Genomic DNA, 17455 nt, shown 5'->3' on the forward strand with positions numbered 1-17455 from the left:
AGGAGTAAAGAACACTGTCGCCGACTCCTTGAGCAGGGAACTTCGCTCGTGCTACGAGTGGAAGCTTCGGCAGGATCTAGTGGAGAATCTGTTCCTCAGATGGGGCAATCCCCAGATTGACTTGTTGGCGACGAACACCAAGTGCCGGAGATTTGCCAGCAGGTTTCCCCAGCAGGGGAGCATGGGGGACGCATTCTCATTCCCTTGGGAAGGCCTCTTTCTGTATACGTTCCCTCCGTTGCTGTTGTTACTTCGAGTCATCAGTCGACTCAAACAGTGCCGGTGCCAGATGATTCATGTCGCACTGACGTGGCCGAGGCAGATCTGGTTCCCGGACCTTCTCACCAGTCAAGCTGCCAGTGGTCGTGGATCTTCTCGCCAGGAAAGGAGGTGCCATTCTTCACCATGATCCAGGGTCTCTGTATCTGAAGGCCTGGCTCTTGCAGCGCTAGAATTCGGTGCCTATGATCTCCCGGCGGACTGCAAGGAAGTTCTCACCAAGGCTAGAGCTTTGTCTACTTGGAAATGCTACAAGCTCAAGTGGTGGAGATTTATTATCTGGTGCCGTTCCCAGAAGATTGACCCTCCTGAGGATCAAGGCCCCTCAGGGGCTTCCATATTTGCTCTTGTTGGCCAAAGCGGGACTGGCCCACGCCTCCATCAAGGTTCATCTGGCGACTATCTCCCGCTACACCAGATCCCATGGACGACCATCCTTATTGTCGCATCGATTGGTCAAGGAGTTAGTCAAAGGACTATTTTGCTTGTTCCCGCTGGTGAAGGCTCCGGCCCCTGCGTGGGAGCTCAATGCGGTGCTTACTAGTTACATTTATGTTGTCAAACAGCTTTTCTTATGGCCATCACCTCTGCACGACTAGTGGGAGAAATCCAGGCCCTCTCCTGTAAACCTCCTTTCTTGACTTTCCACGAGACGAGGGTGGTGCTACAGACGCACCCCTCACTCATGCCCAAGGTGCGTCGACTTTCATCTAAATGAGACCTTGGTGTTACCTGTGTTTTTTCCGACGGCTTTGTCGCTGGCTGAAAGGACTTTGCACTCGCTGGATGTGGCTAGAGCGCTGAAGTTCTACGTGGCTCACATTAAGAGTTTCCGGAAGACGTCAACTTTTTGTCAACTTTGGCCGTGTGAACCATGGGAAGGCCCTCTCCAAGGCTCCCATTTCCCGGTGACTCTCCGAGTGAATCACTCATTGTCACCGGTTGGCGAACCGACCATTGCCTGGCCATCAGAGAGCCCATTCGACCAGAGCGATCGCTGCAACTACGGCGTTCCTGTCTGGTGTGCCCCTGCTAGACATCTGCAGATTTGCACGTTCACGAAATTCTACTGCGTCGACAGGGATTCCAGGGAGGAGTCCAGAGTCAGCCAAGCAGTGCTGCGCCTGGTGAGGAGGTAAGAAGTGCTTATGTTGAGCCTTGCCACCTCCCGTGGTTGTGCATGTGTGTACTGCTATGTATTCTTCATGAGCATGTGAATCCATGCCAGGCCCCATGCTGGAGAAGGAACAAGTTACTTACAGTTAACTGTTGTTCTCCAGCATGGGTCTGGCAGGCTAATGAGCTTTGTCCCCCGGGAACTCAATACCTCCTAGGCTGCTAATATCAATCAATGAAGTTCTGAGGGCGCTGAAAGGACAGAAAAGCACTGCGCTGCAGGCCCAGATCTTATTCTGCTGCATCTCTAAAAGGGTGACCCAGCAATTTGGGCTCCAGTGTTGATGAGACTCTTCAATGCCATGTTCAGTTCAATCTCTATCCCCAAATCCTGGTTGAATGCAGTAATATTCCCAATTTATTTAAAAAAGGGGGCAGGGAGTTGCCAGGAAACAACCGCCCGATCTCCCTATTAGACTGTGCAGGGCAGACATTTGGGAAGGTGGTTCTTAACCAACTGCAGGAATGGGTTGACAATAACAATGTGTTGAGTGATTTGCAAGCTTGTTTTCGCGCCAACAGGGGTACAATAGACCACTTCTTTTTATTGTTCACAGTGATCCAAAAATATATGGTATTATGTCAAATGAAACCATGTGCTTTACTTCTGGACCTTAAAACTGTGTTCGACACAGTGTCAAGGGCCTCGCTGTGGCAGATTTTATGAGATCGCAACTTTCCTACTCAACTGCAGACCTCTATAATGTTAGTTTATGGGGAGAATTGAGCCACTGTACGCTATGCTTTTGGCGGGTGGGGGAGCAGACTGACACTTTTGATACAAGGATATGTCCTGGCCCCTCTTATATTCTGCATTTACATTCAGGAGGTAATAAACGCCCTGGTGGGGGGCTGTTTTTACCACCCAAAGACGGCATCCCTGGAGATCCCTGCTCTATTCTACGCGGACAACAGTTATTTTGGCCACCACACCGATGGGCTTGAAAAACTAATTGAATATTTTTCTGTCAAAATTCAAAGACTTGAATCTCGCATTGAATGCAGAAAAAACAAGTCATGGTGTTTAAACCATAGTTTGCCAAGTACTGCTCCCTGCTGATTCAAGTAAATAATGTTAGACTGGAGCAGGTCAAATACTTTGATTACTTTGGTGTCAGATTCCAAGACTCTGGGGCATGGTCCCAACAAAATCTCAAGTCAGGCATTGCCCTGGAAAAATACAATGGGGCAATTCAATTATCCTACAGTTGGCATGGCAGTGGTGCAATATCCCCGGCTTTGGAACTGCATAAGAAACCGGCTATCCCCGGAACCATTTATGGATCTGAACTCTGGGGATATGCCAATAGTAGGAAATTGGCCAGCGTACAGCACACATTGGCCAGCGTACATTCAACCGAGTTCAATCCAGCACGGTATTGAGAGCGCTTGTGGAATACAGATAAATTGGTAATTTACGGCGAAGGAGTAAACCATCCGTTATCCCTGAATGGGTCACACATTTGAAACATACACTAAGCGTGTTGGAAATAAGTGATCTGAGAAACTACCCTAGATCCTGCCCCGGTGCAAGGTCATCGAACCTGAAGGAAGTGATCACAACAAGAATAAGAGAGAGGTTAGTGGGTAAAGCTGCTATGTTAAAGTCGGTGGTCGCCAGATGATTGGTATACCCATCTTGACTACATCTCGCCCCCTTTTGAACGATCACTATACATCCGCATGAAACTTGGGATTCTGCTGACTGCTTCCTTCACCAGAGGGTGGCATGCAGACGAAACACTAACTCACTACTTACTAGCATGTCCCTGTACAATCAATCTGAGATGCTGTTATTTGAAGCCAGTATTAAATGAAATGAGGATTTGTTGCACGGGCGATGCTATTTAGCTCCTGGGGCAATCTTTACAACAAAACGTCATTTTTGCAACTGCTAGATATACAGTGTGGTTGCACAGATCAAAAGTTTTAAAGGCCTTAGGAGCAGCAGTTCAGCTTATCCAGCCTTATAATACTGACACAGGGGTTGTGAGTTTACTCTCACCGCCAGTATCTCTGCAACTGACCATCAGTGTTTTATGAACTATGGGCCATATCTAATAAGGTTTTATTCTGTGAGTCTATTTCTCTAGCATGGGGTCTGGCATGGATTCACATGCTCATGAATGTTCCCCGTCATCAGGCTGGGAATCCTCGGTAAAGAAAAAATCAGTTTCAGTTTCACTTCTGAACTGTCTTTCTCCTAACAACCAATCACTGGTCTTGGGTCATACTGCCCCTAGCCAATGACTGCCATCTGCCTAAGCCCCTACTCTGGCAGCCAGCTTCAGATTTTTACCGCACGTTCAACTGTTGGGAGTCCTCATGCTATAGCTCTCGAGCTTTTACTGCAATTTGCGATTTTGCTAAGAGTTTTACTCAATTTTCTCGGTCAATCGAGCCTCAAGCTCCACTGATTAACCTTTTGATTAACGGGGACCCGTTTTCAGATTCTTCAGCGCCCCTCAAGGGCAGATTTTCATAGAGTTTCTTCTTGGAGGATTCCAGGAGCTTCTTCGAGGCCTACACCACATGGATATGAGGGAGGAGAAAGACGAATCAGCGCCTCTCTTTAAGGTTTGCCCCGGCTACAACCTACGGAACGTCTTTTCGGACGATGGACCTGTGCCTCTACTGCCTGCATTCAGACCTGACGCATGTGGAGGACGACTGCATAGCTTGTCAGGAGATGGTGCTGCGCACGCGGGCTGACCAAAGCAAGCGCCTCAACGAGTGGCTGCAGGCCTCTCCTGCACAGAAGAAGAAAGCAGAGCGGTCTTCTAAGACCTTTTAAGGTGGCCTTCCCGCGGGGGCCCAACATAAGGCTAAGCACAGCGAATCTGCTGCATCCGGGAGCGCAGTTGCGACAGGCTCCCCGGTTGCCAGGGCGAGCTCAGCATCTCCAGCACCTTCGACCATGAAGAACTGATGTCTGCCCATCCGTGCAAGGTTTTGGAGAAGAACCAAGACGGACCGACGGAGAAGGCCAAGGGGGAGCAGGGTGACGACCCTTCCCCTAAGGTGAAGGCCGTGGACGCGGTCAAGAAGGTGAAGGCCCAGGTGCATCAGACAAAGGCCCACACTTCAATCGAAGTGGTGGTGGCGCCCCTCGCGAAGGCCGCTGGTGCGGATTCGCAGGGCACGGCCCCTAAGGCGAGGGTATCCCTGCTTGCCGGGAGGGAGTCCTCGTTCCAGCCTATCGAGAAGACCCCGGAAAAGGTGATGCCCATCATTTCACCGAATCCATCTCCCCTGGTTGCAGAGAAGGGGGGGGTGCACGTTATCCTCCAGGGCACAGACATTTCCTCAGAGGAAGAGCTCACCAACCTCCCTGTCCTCCAGGAGGGGAGATGCGTCGAGAGCAGGCCCTACGGGCAGGATCCCGACAAGGGCGAAGACTAAGGTGATGAGGACGAGGACACCGACGAGCAACAGGGCGTTGGCGACGGAGCAGATCAGCCTAAGCCTCAAACGCCCGGCTCCCCGTCGCCTCCATCCCAGCAGCCGCCGGGTGATATCTCAGTGGACATTCTGGTAGCCCTACAATACCTGTATTTGGAAATTTGAACAAGGATGCCTCTTGCGCCAGTCCGCGGTGATGGGGCCTTCAGGGGAACCATCGTCGGAGGTACCACCACCCAAGAGGAGGAGAGTTCACCCCCTCCTCCCTCTCCCCCCCTGCAGAGGGGTGACACAGAACCAGGCACAGCGACAACTGGTACGGACGACGACAGCCTGGCGGATATCCCATCTCCGCCACCCAGATCTTCACTGCCCGATGAGATTGGCTCGTTCCATGCCATGATCTCCATTGCCTCAGAGCTGTTTCAGCCTGTCCCGGAGGAGAAGAAGAAAGAGGGTTTCCTTTACCAGTGCTGGGAGGCGATGAGGAAGACAGTGCTTTCATCACGTTATTGGATGACATTTGGTACAAGGGGTTTTCCCTCATGAAGAACCCTTCTTCGGCTCCGGTGTAGAGGGATCGTTACGAGAAGTAGTACAGAGTACCGGACTCGGTGCCCAAGTGTTTACGATCCCAGCCATCTCCAGACTCGGTGGTTTCAGCAGCAGCCAAGAAGTCTTCTTTGGGCTCATCCTAGTCAGCGGTCCCCCGCCCACCACCTGCCGAACGGTGAGGGGAAGAAGTTTGATGCCATGGGGCAAAGAGTGATCTCGTCGGCAGTGACGACCATCCAGGCTTCTAACGCCCTCGCCATTGTGGCGCGTTACAACAGGGAACTTTGGTTCAAGATGGCCCCACTCCCGGACTTTCTTCCCGACGACAAGCGGGTGGTGGCTTTGGAGATTCTGCAGGAAGGCGAGGTGGCTTCGGGCCACAGGATGGGCAACGCTGTTTGCCTTCGTCGGCGATTCTGGCTGAGGGCCACAAACTTCCACCAGGATTTTCAGTTGAAGGTGTTGGACATGCCCTTCGACAGGGACAATTTGTTTGGAAAGACTCCAGGCCATCAAAGCGGACACAGAGACGGCACGTGCCTTGGGCACACTTCAGCAACGGCGGCCGTCCTTTCGGACTACTGGAGGGAAATCCCAAAGTTCGTCTAAAGGATTATGAAGAGGTGCATCGTCCTTCCATAAGCCCTCCCGCTTACAGGGGCCATGCCAAGTCTGGAGGTGGACGTTGTTGTCGCCAAGGCCCACAAGATGTCGAATCAGGATTGAACCGGCTGTGGAGTCAGGCCCCCACCCATGCACCCCGGTGGGAGGCCGGCTGGCGAACTTAGTCAGCGTGTGGAAGACCATCTCCACCGACCATTGGGTGCTGGATGCTCTCGCTCACGGACACACGCTAGAGTTCCAACGGAGGTGTCCAAGGATACCACCAGTGACCTGTCTGGAAAAACATTTCCCTCAGCTGCTGCTGGAGGTACGGGCCATGTTAAGAAGGGGGCGATCAAGCTCGTCCTGAAGAAGCTCCGGGGCTCCAGAGTGTACTCCTGTTACTTCCTCGTCAGAAAGAAGACCAGAGGTTGGAGGCCCATTCTGGACCTCCGCTGTCTGAAAAAGTACATCGGGTCTCAAAAGTTTTGGATGGTGACCCTTCAGCACGTGCTAGGACAGCTGGAAGAGGAGGATATTTTAAGCTGGAAGAGGAGGATATTCTATCGTTGCTTGTCTTGGAGGATGTCTTTTTTCACATCCCCCTACACAAGGGACACCACAGGTTTCTACGCTTCATGGTTCAAGGACAACATTACCAGTTCAAGGCCCTTCCCTTCGAGTTGAAGTTGGCGCCACGGGTGTTAAGTGCCTGGCCCCGGTGGCGGCGCAGCTATGTCTATGAGGGATCCACGGGTACCCATACCTGGACGACTGGCTAATCCGGGCGAACAGCGAAGATGGTCCAACTCCTGTTGGAACTGGGCTTCTCGATAAACTTTGCGAAGTCCTGCTTGACTCCATCGCAGGACGCACTGTTTCTGGGAGGCCAACTCAACAGTGTTGTGTCTGGCGTCTGTCGGAGGAAAGGACCGCGGCCATCTTGGGCAAGGTACAACGGCTGTTGGCCCTAAAGGTTGCAAGGGTAAGATCCATAAAAGTCCCTACTCGGCATGATGTTGTGATGCATTTACCTCATTCGGCTGTGCCGGCTGCAGATGCGTCCGCTGCAGGAGTTCCTCGACGCCCGCTGGATACAAGTGGAAGGGAGCTTCGATGACCAGATCACACTCGACAAGAGTTTCCGTCGAGCGATACGGTGGTGGGGAGTGCGCGCTCATCTGGCCACAGGTGCGTATTTCCAGGTCCCACATCCTCAGGAGATGGTCACGACGGACGCCCCTCTGGAAGGATGGGGGGTGCATTCCAGAAGTCTTCATGCAAGAGGCCTGTGGCTGTTGGAGGAGAAGTCGTTGCACATCAATTGTGTTGGAGCTGCAGGCAGTGTTTTGGGTCCTCAAGTCCTTCCTTCCGTCCCTCAAGGACAAAGTGGTACGGGTCTTCACAGACAACACCACCACTATGTTCTACATCCAGAAGCAGGGGGGAACCAGATCCCTGGCGCTCTCCAAAGAGGCGCAGGACCTTTGGTACTCGGCCATAGCCCAGGCGATGTTCCTCAACCCGTTGAATCTAGCAGAAGTGAAGAACACCATCCTTGACTCTCTCCACAGGGAGCTGTGCTCTTGCCACGAGTGGGAACTTCGGCAGGACCAGGTGGATTACCTGTTCCGCAGATGGTGCAATCCCCAGATTGATTCGTTTGCGACGGCAACGAACACCAAGTGACGGAGGTTCGCCATCAGGTTTACCCAGCCGGGGAGCATGGGGGACGCATTCTCCTTCCCCTGGGACGGCCTGTTTCTGTATGTGTTCTCTCTGTTGCCGTTGCTATTTCGACTAGTCAATCAACTCAGACGGTCCCGATGCAGGATGATCCTCGTCGCACCGGCGTGGCCGAGACAGATATGGTACCCGGACCTTCTGGATGTGTCCGTGTCTGTTACACTCACCTGGCTCCCACAGGGGCGTCGGTCGGACCCGGACAGCTGCGGTCTCCACCCACGTGATGCGTAGTGCAGCGATGACTGACTGGATCTGCCCTCCTAATCTTGTTTGCTTAACCTGTAGAAATATTCTCCTGCAAGTGGAGACATGGATTTAGCCACTTGTGGATTCAAGTGATGGCACCCCAACTAATCACCTCCGAAATGCCCTCACAGCAATCTCACCTTATATTCTTGAAAGATGAGCTCTCCATCCTGCATGGATTTGCAGGGGCGCGTCGATTCCAGTTACTTCACCGGTTTGAAGGCTCGGGAGAGTTCCGGAGAGTATTGACTCTGAGGTTCCTGGTGAGGACCAGTAAGTATTAAGTTCATAGAGTTCAATATGTCCGATGTTCACTTTTGTTCCCCCCTTCCTTTCTTGTCTTGCAGCTGGCTCGTGAAAAGATGCTCTTGTGGCAGCTGGTGGCGCTCAGGTAAGAGTCTGTATTACCCGGCGTTGTCCGGTAAATGTTGCACGAGGAAAACGTGTTGTTTTGTCTCTTTACAGATGCGGCACGTGAAAATATGGAGAGTCACAAAAGGATGCCTCCAATGGTAAATCAGGTAAGTCTATGGTGGTAAGAATTATATTTGTTGGTTCCCTCGGCTCACCTTGTGGTTTTCTTTTGTCTCCTAGGTGCCGAAGTTCGCCGAAGAAATGACGGAGGCAGCGCCGAGCCGAAGGATGCTGTGAAGACTGGTGAGTATGGTGCGGCGCTGCAGCTGGAGGTGCGGCGCCTGCAGAAATGATGTTCTTTACAGGTCCGGAGACAAGATGGATCCAGAATCAGGTGTGGAATAGAAATAAGTTTGTTTTCTAACCTTTACCCTTTCTTTCCTCTTTGTTTTAGGAGCTCCGGATTCGAGGCGGGCGTGGCAGAAGACTGGATGCAGGCTGCAGGCATAGTGAGTGTTACGCTGCTGGATGCAGAATAACGCGAAGCGTGTGTTGCTGGTCGGGTGTGGTTTAAATAGCCTCAAAAGTAGTCCCAGGTAAGAAGTCCCTAGAACCACACCCGAGAAAAAAATAGTCCCTGTAGAAAAATAGTCCCTTTCAGGCTTCATGTTGGATTGGAGTCATTTGCAGCATGGTGGTCTGCCTGAGGTAAGTAATGACTATGAGCGCGCTAGGACTGATTCCTACTATGAGCCTGGCGCCTAAGGCGCCAGGACTGAACCCAGATAGCCCCTAGCCTGGACTGCTGAGGTTTTACTAAATGTCTAGATGTCTGCTCCCGGGGCAGATGGACTTGGTCCGGATGCCTGGGGGTAGGCATCATGACAGCGTCCACTCCAATCAAGCTTCCGGCAGACACAGATCTTCTCGCCAGGGAAGGACATGTTTCTCCACCACGACCCAAATCGCTGAACCTGAAGGCCTGGCTCCTGCAGCACTAGAGTTTGGGGGTTACGATCTCCCGGCGGATTGTAAGGAGGTGCTTGCCAAGGCCACAGCTTAATGTACTCTCAAATGCTACAGGCACAAGTGGAAGAGGTTCGCCGTTTGGTGCTGTTCTCAGAAGATCGAACCTCTACAAGTCACTGCTCGGCAGGTGCTTCCGTATTTTTTGTTGTTGGCCAAGGCAAGACTGGTCCATGCTTCCATCAATGTCCATCTGGCGGCTATCTCCCGCTACACCAGATCTCCTGGACAATTATCCTTCTGGTCGCATTGTTTGGTTAAGGAGTTTGTCAAAGGACTATTTTGCTTGTTCCCGCCGGTGAAGGCTCCGGCCCCGGCGTGGAAGCTCAATGTGGTGCTTACTAGTTACATTTATGTCGTGGAAAACAGCGTTTCTTGTGGCCATTACCTCCGCACAACAAGTGGGAGAGATCCAGGCCCTCTCTTGTAAACCACCTTACTTGACATTCCACGAGACAAGGGTGGTGCTAGAGACGCACCCCTCCTTCGTGCCCAAGGTGCCGTCAGACTTTCATCTAAACAAGCCCTTGGTGTTACCTGTATTCTTCCTGATGCCTTTGTCGCCGGCTGAGAGGACTTTGCACTCACTGGATGTCGCTAGAGTTCTACGTGGACTGCACGAAGAGTTTCCGGAAGACATCACAACGTTTTGTGAACTTTGGCCCTGTGAACCATGGCAAGGCCCTCTTCAAGGCTTCCATTTCCAGGTGTCTCTCTGGCTGCATCACCCGTTGTCACCGGTTGGCAAACTGACCATTGCCTGGCCGCCCGAGAGCGCATTCGACCAGAGCGTTTGCTGCAACTACGGCGTTCCTGTCTGGTGTGCCCCTGCTGGACATCTGCAGGGCTGCTACGTGGAGGTCGACACACAACTTGACGAAGTTCTACTGTGTCGACAGGGATCCCAGAGAGGAGTCTAGAGTCGGCCAAGCAGTGCTCCACAACCTCTTCGCTTGAAGATGAGCCTGGTGAGGAGGTAAGGGATGCTTAATGTTGAGATGCTTAATGTTGAGCCTTGACACCTCCTGTAGTTGTGCATGTATGTACTGCTACGTATTCTTTATTCACGAGCATGTGAATCCATGCCAGACCCCATGCTGGAGAAGGAACAAGTTACTTACCTGTAACTGTTCGAAGGGATTGTGTCCTCCGACGTATTCCTTATCTTGATAATAGATCACTTCCAGCTTTCTGGCCTCGGAATTTTTTTTCAGTAGAGTGTGCTGCGCGTCGACGTCCCTCGAGTTGGTGTCCCTCGGCAGCCTCCGTATTGGCGCCGACGTCATCATGCGTATAAATAGACTCGCGCAACGTCCGTTGCTCAGTTCCGTTTTTCCGCGCTTTGTGGGCCTCGGAATCGTGTTGCTCAGTTCGTTCTTCAAGTAGATTCTACTTATTCCTCGAAGATATCTTACTCTATTCGATGGCTTCCTCGTCCGGACCGTCGACCCCACGGGCCGGTTTCAAAAAGTGTCATGATTGTGGAAAGAAAATGTTGTTGACTGATCATCACAGGATCCGTTTGTGGTGCCTGGGATCGGAGCACCATTGTTCAGAATGCGAGGACTGCATGTCCACAACAGCGAAAGCCTTGATGAAGCGTAAGGGGAAGCTCGAAAGAGGTAAGACTCTTAAAACTTCTACTCCTTCGAAAGTTTCCTCGGCAGAGTCAAGACATTCGTCTCCTCGCCGTCACAGGATACATTCCTGTTCAAGGTCTCGAAGCGGTTCCCATCAGTCTTCGAGATCCAAACACTCGAAAAAGAGGCATCGTAGATCACCCTCTTTGTCTTCTTCTGTTTCCCCGGAAAGGGTCACCTGCCCCACGAAACACAGCTCTCCTGCTAAGTGGGAGGAGTTCCGTAAAAAGATGCTTAGCGTCTTCGAGAAAGCGGCATCGACCCCCTCGGAGATGGCTAAAAGTGATACACTGGGTGAAAAACCAGAAAAATCAAAACGCTGCGAGTCGTTGCACCCGGTGAAAGAAACTGCCCGAGAGCGTCATGGACCCTCGACTCAAAAATCTGCGTCATCGACACCATTATCGAAGGGCCCATCGACACACAGATCGGTCGAATCGACGCTGTCTTCGACGCCGATGTTGACGCCGATAAAGGACAAACCTACTGCTGTCACTACTTTGCAGTCAGTAGTCATACCAAGGGCTTCGACCATGACCTCGAGAATGTCGTTGATAACCTTGACGACTCAGAGTAGGATTCCGATCCTCGAGTTCTTCGAGGTCTCTTCAAATCTTTTCGATGCCTTTTTCGTTTTTTTCAAAGCCTTTGACTTCCGCGTCGACAACTTCAACATTTTCCCAACCGGTTACTACAAGCTTAGCCCCTTCTGCTCTAGAAATGGGTTTTAAGCGGTGTCCAGTCATAATTTCGAAAACATAATTTCGAAAGTCAAAAAAGTCGAATCAAAAATGTCGAAAAAAAAATGTCGAATTGTTTTTTTTTTCGATATTTTTTTTTTAGCTCTAGTTTCTGTGAAAAAAATAGGTAAAAATAAAAAAAAAGGGGGGTTGGGGGGGGGAACCCCCCCATTTCGAAAAAAAACGTCATTAAAAAAAAATTCGACGGTTTTTTTTCGACGTTTTTTTTTCGACTTTTTGACTTTCGAATATTTTGTATTAGAAATTATGTCTATGAACCGTTTTAAGCCATTCCCAGGGTCAGGTTATTTCAGAGCCTTGTCCTCTATTTATGAGGAAGGGGAGGATTCTGATCATGAAAGACTTTTTGGGTTGCAGAGGACTGCAACACCTGTACCAGAGGAATTTATCTCTGAAGAAAATAGGTTGAAGGACCTTCAAGAATCCTTGCATGATGCAAGTGGGTTAGATACTTCCCCAGAAGTTGAATTTGCCAAACCAGACCCAGAGGAACATGCTGAGACCCCTTACAGAACTTTAATGGCCAGAATAATAGAATTCATGGGTTGGTCTACACCTTCACCTTCTTTTCAACAAGATGATCTTACAGACATTTTAATTAAAGGCCCACAGGAAGATCCTGTGGTTCCATTTCATACTGCATTGCAGAGGAAAATATCGGCCAACTGGGAAACTCCTGAGGTTATCCCGGCAGTTAACAAAAAACTATCTGCCAAATATAGGGTATCTGCTTCTGACCCTGAATATTTGTCCAAACATCCAACTCCAAAGAGTCTGGTTGTTCAAGCAGCAACTTCATCGAACAGTAGATCTGCATACCCTACTGTTCCACAAGACAGGGATAAGAGATTTGACGCTAAGTCAAAAAAGGTCTTTTCGGCACTTAAATCCATTAATGCTACTTGTACGCTCGCAAGATTCAGCCATGCACTTTGGGAGTCTGCTTCATCAGCGGCTGACTGCTCCCGGAAGGAGAAGAAAGGGAAGCTTTTCTGAAAATCATTAAAGATGATAAAGACGCAATGTGTGAATCCCTTCAAACTGGCATTGATTCTGCTGACGGTATCAGCAGTGCCATGGCGGCAAGTACTACAATCCGCAGATTTGCGTGGTGGTTTTGCTCCAGATGTACAGGCCAGACCTTTGAATATGCCCTTTGACGGCTCTTCTTTATTTGGTAAGAAGGCTGATGACAGCCTAGAGAAGTTACAAACATCCAAGGCAGCAGCAAAATCCCTTGGAGCTGCAATCCGTCAAACTCTCTATCGCCCCTCAGGAACCTCTTGGAGAGGTAGGTCCTTTCGTTTTTATTCCGCATTCGGAAAAGGCAGAGGACAGCCGGCTCAAAGAGGCCAAAAAAGGTTCACCCGAGGTGGACGGGTTAAAAGTACAAAAGCCGCAGCAGCAGCAGGTTCCTCTTTACCCTCGGCATCTGCGTCAGCCGCCTCTAAACCACTCTGAGGACCCTCCTCACAAGACACCAGTAGGGGGCAGGTTAACTCAACATCTGACGGAATGGCAGGCTATTACGTCAGATGCTTGGGCATTGGAGACAGTTGCCCAAGGTTACTGCCTGCCTTTTCTACACACCCCTCAGAGTCATCCACCGGGGAACAACTCTTTGAAGTTTCCAGATCCGCTCCTTTTGCAGGAGATTCTAGACCTGCTGGAGAAAGGTGCCATAGAACCGGTACCTGTAGCGGAGAGGAACAAGGGTTGGTAATCCCCCCTACTTCCTGATACCGAAGGAGGACGGAGGACTGAGACCTATCTTGGACTTACGAGAATTGAACAAGTTCCTCAGGAAGGACAATTTCAAGATGATAACTCTCTCAGATCCTTCAGGCCCTCCAGCTTCAGGACTGGCTGGTTTCTCTTGACCTTCAGGATGCCTATTTCCATGTGCCAATCCATCTCAAACACAGGTAATACCTGAGGTTCGCAATTGGCAACTCTCATTATCAATTTCGAGTTCTGCCATTTGGGCTGACCTCCGCCCTGAGGGTCTTCACCAAGCTAATGTCGATAGTGGCTGCAAGTCTAAGGAGGGAAGGGATTCACGTTTACCCCTACCTAGACGATTGGTTGATCAGAGCTGTATCTTCGGAACAAGCTCAGATTCAACTAGATTATATCTGCCACTTCCTTCACAAACTGGGCTTCTCCCTCAATTTAAAGAAGTCACAGATGATACCATCACAGAGACTCCAGTTCATCGGAGCGGTCCTGGACACTTCCCTGGGGAAATCCTCGCCACCAGAGGTGAGGGCTCAAGATATTATGCAGATGGTCACCAATTTTCAAAATGCCCAACATCTCCCAGCCTTCAACTTTTTGAGGTTGCTAGGCCTCATGGCATCCTGCATCTTCCTTGTGCCAGAGGCTCGCCTGAGAATGAGATCTCTCCAGTGGGCACTAAGAACTCAGTGGTCGCAATTCTCAGGAAGAATGACAGATTTCCTTCAGGTTCTGGACAAAGTAGCTCGAGACCTTCAGTGGTAGGCCTGTTGGGAGAACATTTTGAAAGGAAAACTGTTTTGGCAACCATGGCCGGAGATAACAGTAGTCATGGATGCCTCACTCACAGGGTGGGGAGCCCATGCCAACGAGTTGACCATCAGCGGTCGTTGGTCTCCATCGGAGTCCAGACTACACATCAACCTATTAGAGCTGAGAGCGATCAGACTAGCGCTGAAAGTTTTCCTGCCATCGGTACAGGGGAGAAATGTCCTGATAATGACGGACAACACGGTGGCCATGCACTACCTCAACAAAAGGGGAGGCGTAGGGTCACTGCCACTGTGCAGAGAGGCAATACAGCTCTGGTTTTGGGCAATTCAGGAAGGAATCTCTCTATCGGCAGTCCACCTAGCCGAAGAGAATAATTTGACAGCGGATGCTCTGAGCAGGCAGAGCACAGTCTCCCACGAGTGGGAGCAAGCTTAGGAAGTCCTTCAAGAGATCTTCGCCCTTTGGGGAACCCCTCAGGTGGATCTGTTCGCCACAAGCACCAACAGGAAGTGTGATCTGTTCTGTTCAAGGGAATTTCCCCCGAGAGCAGCTCTAGGGGACGCGTTCGTAGTGGACTGGGAGTTCCCACTCCTTTACGCGTTTCCACCAGTCCCTGTTGTTCCTCAAATGATCAGGAGGTTGAGAAGATTCTGGAAAACCATGATCCTAATTGACCCGGACTGGGCCAGGAGAACGTGGTACCCGGACCTACTGGATATGTTCATCTGCCCTCCGTTACTTCTTCCTCCGGTGCCTGATGTGATCTTGCTGACTAGTTCACCTCATGAGTAATGTGATGAGGTGCAATCTGCCTCTGTACAATGTTACAGCTGTGGGATAAGTGGACAGGGGGTAACCATGGCATGGCTCCTCCGGATAAAATCCCCAACTGGTCTTAGTTTTTCAACCTCGAAAGGCACATCCCAAACAGCAGTGCAGTGTAATTTTGCCTGGTCTCCCCTCTAGGTGCGTGTTAACAAAAAGATGATGCAATAGAGTAGAGTCCTTCCAAAAAGGAATTGAACCAACACCCAAAGAAAGGGTGAAAGAAGAGATACAACAACAAGGTGCAGAGAGCGACCTAAGACCACAAGGTTGATTAAGAGAAGCCATACTCCAGGATGGAGTAATCACAATTGCTATAATCAAACAATGTTCTACGAGAAGATAAAGGCTTAAAGGACAGTCTTATTGGAACTCTTATCCTACAGGGCCTAGAACCATCCAGAGACATTTGGTTGGGGGCCAAAAGCCAGCCACCATTTTAGCTATTGAGAGAGGAATCGTTTAGAGACCTGGCCTGGCCAACTTGTTAGTCCTTTTTATTAGTGGTAGGGCTAGACTAGGCTTTGGGACGGAGGACTGTTAGGTTTGTAAGACTTCTGACGAGCACCCTTTTATTCTTTTTCTTTTCAGATAGGGCAGGATACGCTTTAGAGATGGGGTTAGAATACGCTTTCTACTCTTGGTTTAAATAAAATGCAAGTTTTTGCCATGACCGACTGCCTCCTGGGTCTGACTTACCCCAGTGGGTCATGTTTATTTCTGGACAGCCTTACATAAAAAGAAGTGTTGTCGCTATTGCCAAAAAAATGTATTTCCAACTTCTCGATGTAGATACGGATTCAGTGGTCTGCTAGATTATTGTTGATGCTATTAACAAAATTACAACTAGTATTGTGAATGTTTATGGTGCTACCTGATGCATTATTTTGGGGAGATTTGAAGCAAAAATGAATTAACAATAATTTTGATCTAATTGTTTGTGGGGATTGTAATCAGATATCAGATGATTTTGTATTGGATTGCAAAGCAACCACTATGATATGATATGATCGTTCATTTATTTAGCGCCTATACACAATGTGTTTCAAAGCGCTTCAAGGCAAGGGAGGGAACAAGGGAAAATACAATGACATTCTTACAGGCCATGAACAGTAAGGATGTGAAATTAACTATCGTACTCGGCCTGACGACATTTCAGATAGTGCAAGAGCTAAAACATAGATAAGGAAGGGAGGGGGAGAGTGGGAAGGAAATGGAAACAGACAGGCGACTACCGTGCTAGGCCTGACAACATTTCTGGTAGAGCCGGAGAAAACAAAAGGTGAGGGAGAGGGGTGCAGAAAGGGAGGGGAGGAACAAAACAAGCGACTATCATACTAGGCATGATGACATTTCAGATAGCGCTGAATGGGGGGGCGGGGAGGTAAAAAAACAGTAATGGGAGGGTGGAAGAAACAGACGAGGTTGCTATCCTATTGGGTCCAGGGACAATTCTGATAGAGTAAGTGCATAGAAGAAAGTAAGGGGAGGAGATAGGAAAAGGATTAGCAGGGCTTGCTAAGTGGTGAAAAAGAGCAGCAGGCAGGAAGGCACCAGGTGGGCGGGGCTTAGGCCAGGTGACCTAGATCCACTTGCACCTGCTCCCCATCTGCAAAGGAAAAGAGGATGGAGGGCTCCTTAAGTACGAAAAAGAGCGGCAAGCAGGAAGGCACCAGGTGGGTGGGGCTTACTAAGTGGTGAAAAAGAGCGGCAAGCAGGGAGGCACCAGGTGGGCGGGGCTTACTAAGTGGTGAAAAAGAGCATCAGGCAGGAAGGCACCAGGTGGGCTGGGCTTAGGCCAGGTGACCTAGATCCACTTGCACCTGCTTCCCATCTGCAAAGGAAAAGAGGCTGGAGGGCTCCTTAAGTAGGAAAAAGAGCGGCAAGCAGGAAGGCACCAGTTGGGCGAGGCTTGCGAAGTGGTGAAAAATAGCGGCAGGCAGGCAGGCACCAGGTGGTCGGGGCTTAGGCCAGGTGACCTAGATCCACTTGCACCTGCTCCCCATCTGCAAACGAAAAGAGGCTGGAGGGCTCCTTAAGTAGGAAAAAGAGCGGCAAGCAGGAAGGCACCAGGTGGGCGGGGCTTGCTAAGTGGTGAAAAAGAGCGGCAAGCAGGGAGGCACCAGGTGGGCGGGGCTTACTAAGTGGTGAAAAAGAGCATCAGGCAGGAAGGCACCAGGTGGGCTGGGCTTAGGCCAGGTGACCTAGATCCACTTGCACCTGCTTCCCATCTGCAAAGGAAAAGAGGCTGGAGGGCTCCTCAAGTAGGAAAAAGAGCGGCAAGCAGGAAGGCACCAGTTGGGCGGGGCTTGCTAAGTGGTGAAAAATAGC

At 50.4% G+C, this 17455-nt stretch overlaps 1 protein-coding gene across 5 annotated transcripts in view; it reads left to right on the plus strand.

The window, feature by feature from the left end:
• Positions 1–17455, plus strand: part of TRIM37 (tripartite motif containing 37) — a 1981866-nt gene that overhangs the window by 808265 nt on the left and 1156146 nt on the right. The gene's annotated exons all lie outside the window — the stretch shown is intronic.

The sequence above is a fragment of the Ambystoma mexicanum genome, chromosome 9 (genome assembly GCF_040938575.1).
Source record: "Ambystoma mexicanum isolate Mex_15411 chromosome 9, UKY_AmexF1_1, whole genome shotgun sequence".
Taxonomy (NCBI): Eukaryota; Metazoa; Chordata; class Amphibia; order Caudata; family Ambystomatidae; genus Ambystoma; species Ambystoma mexicanum.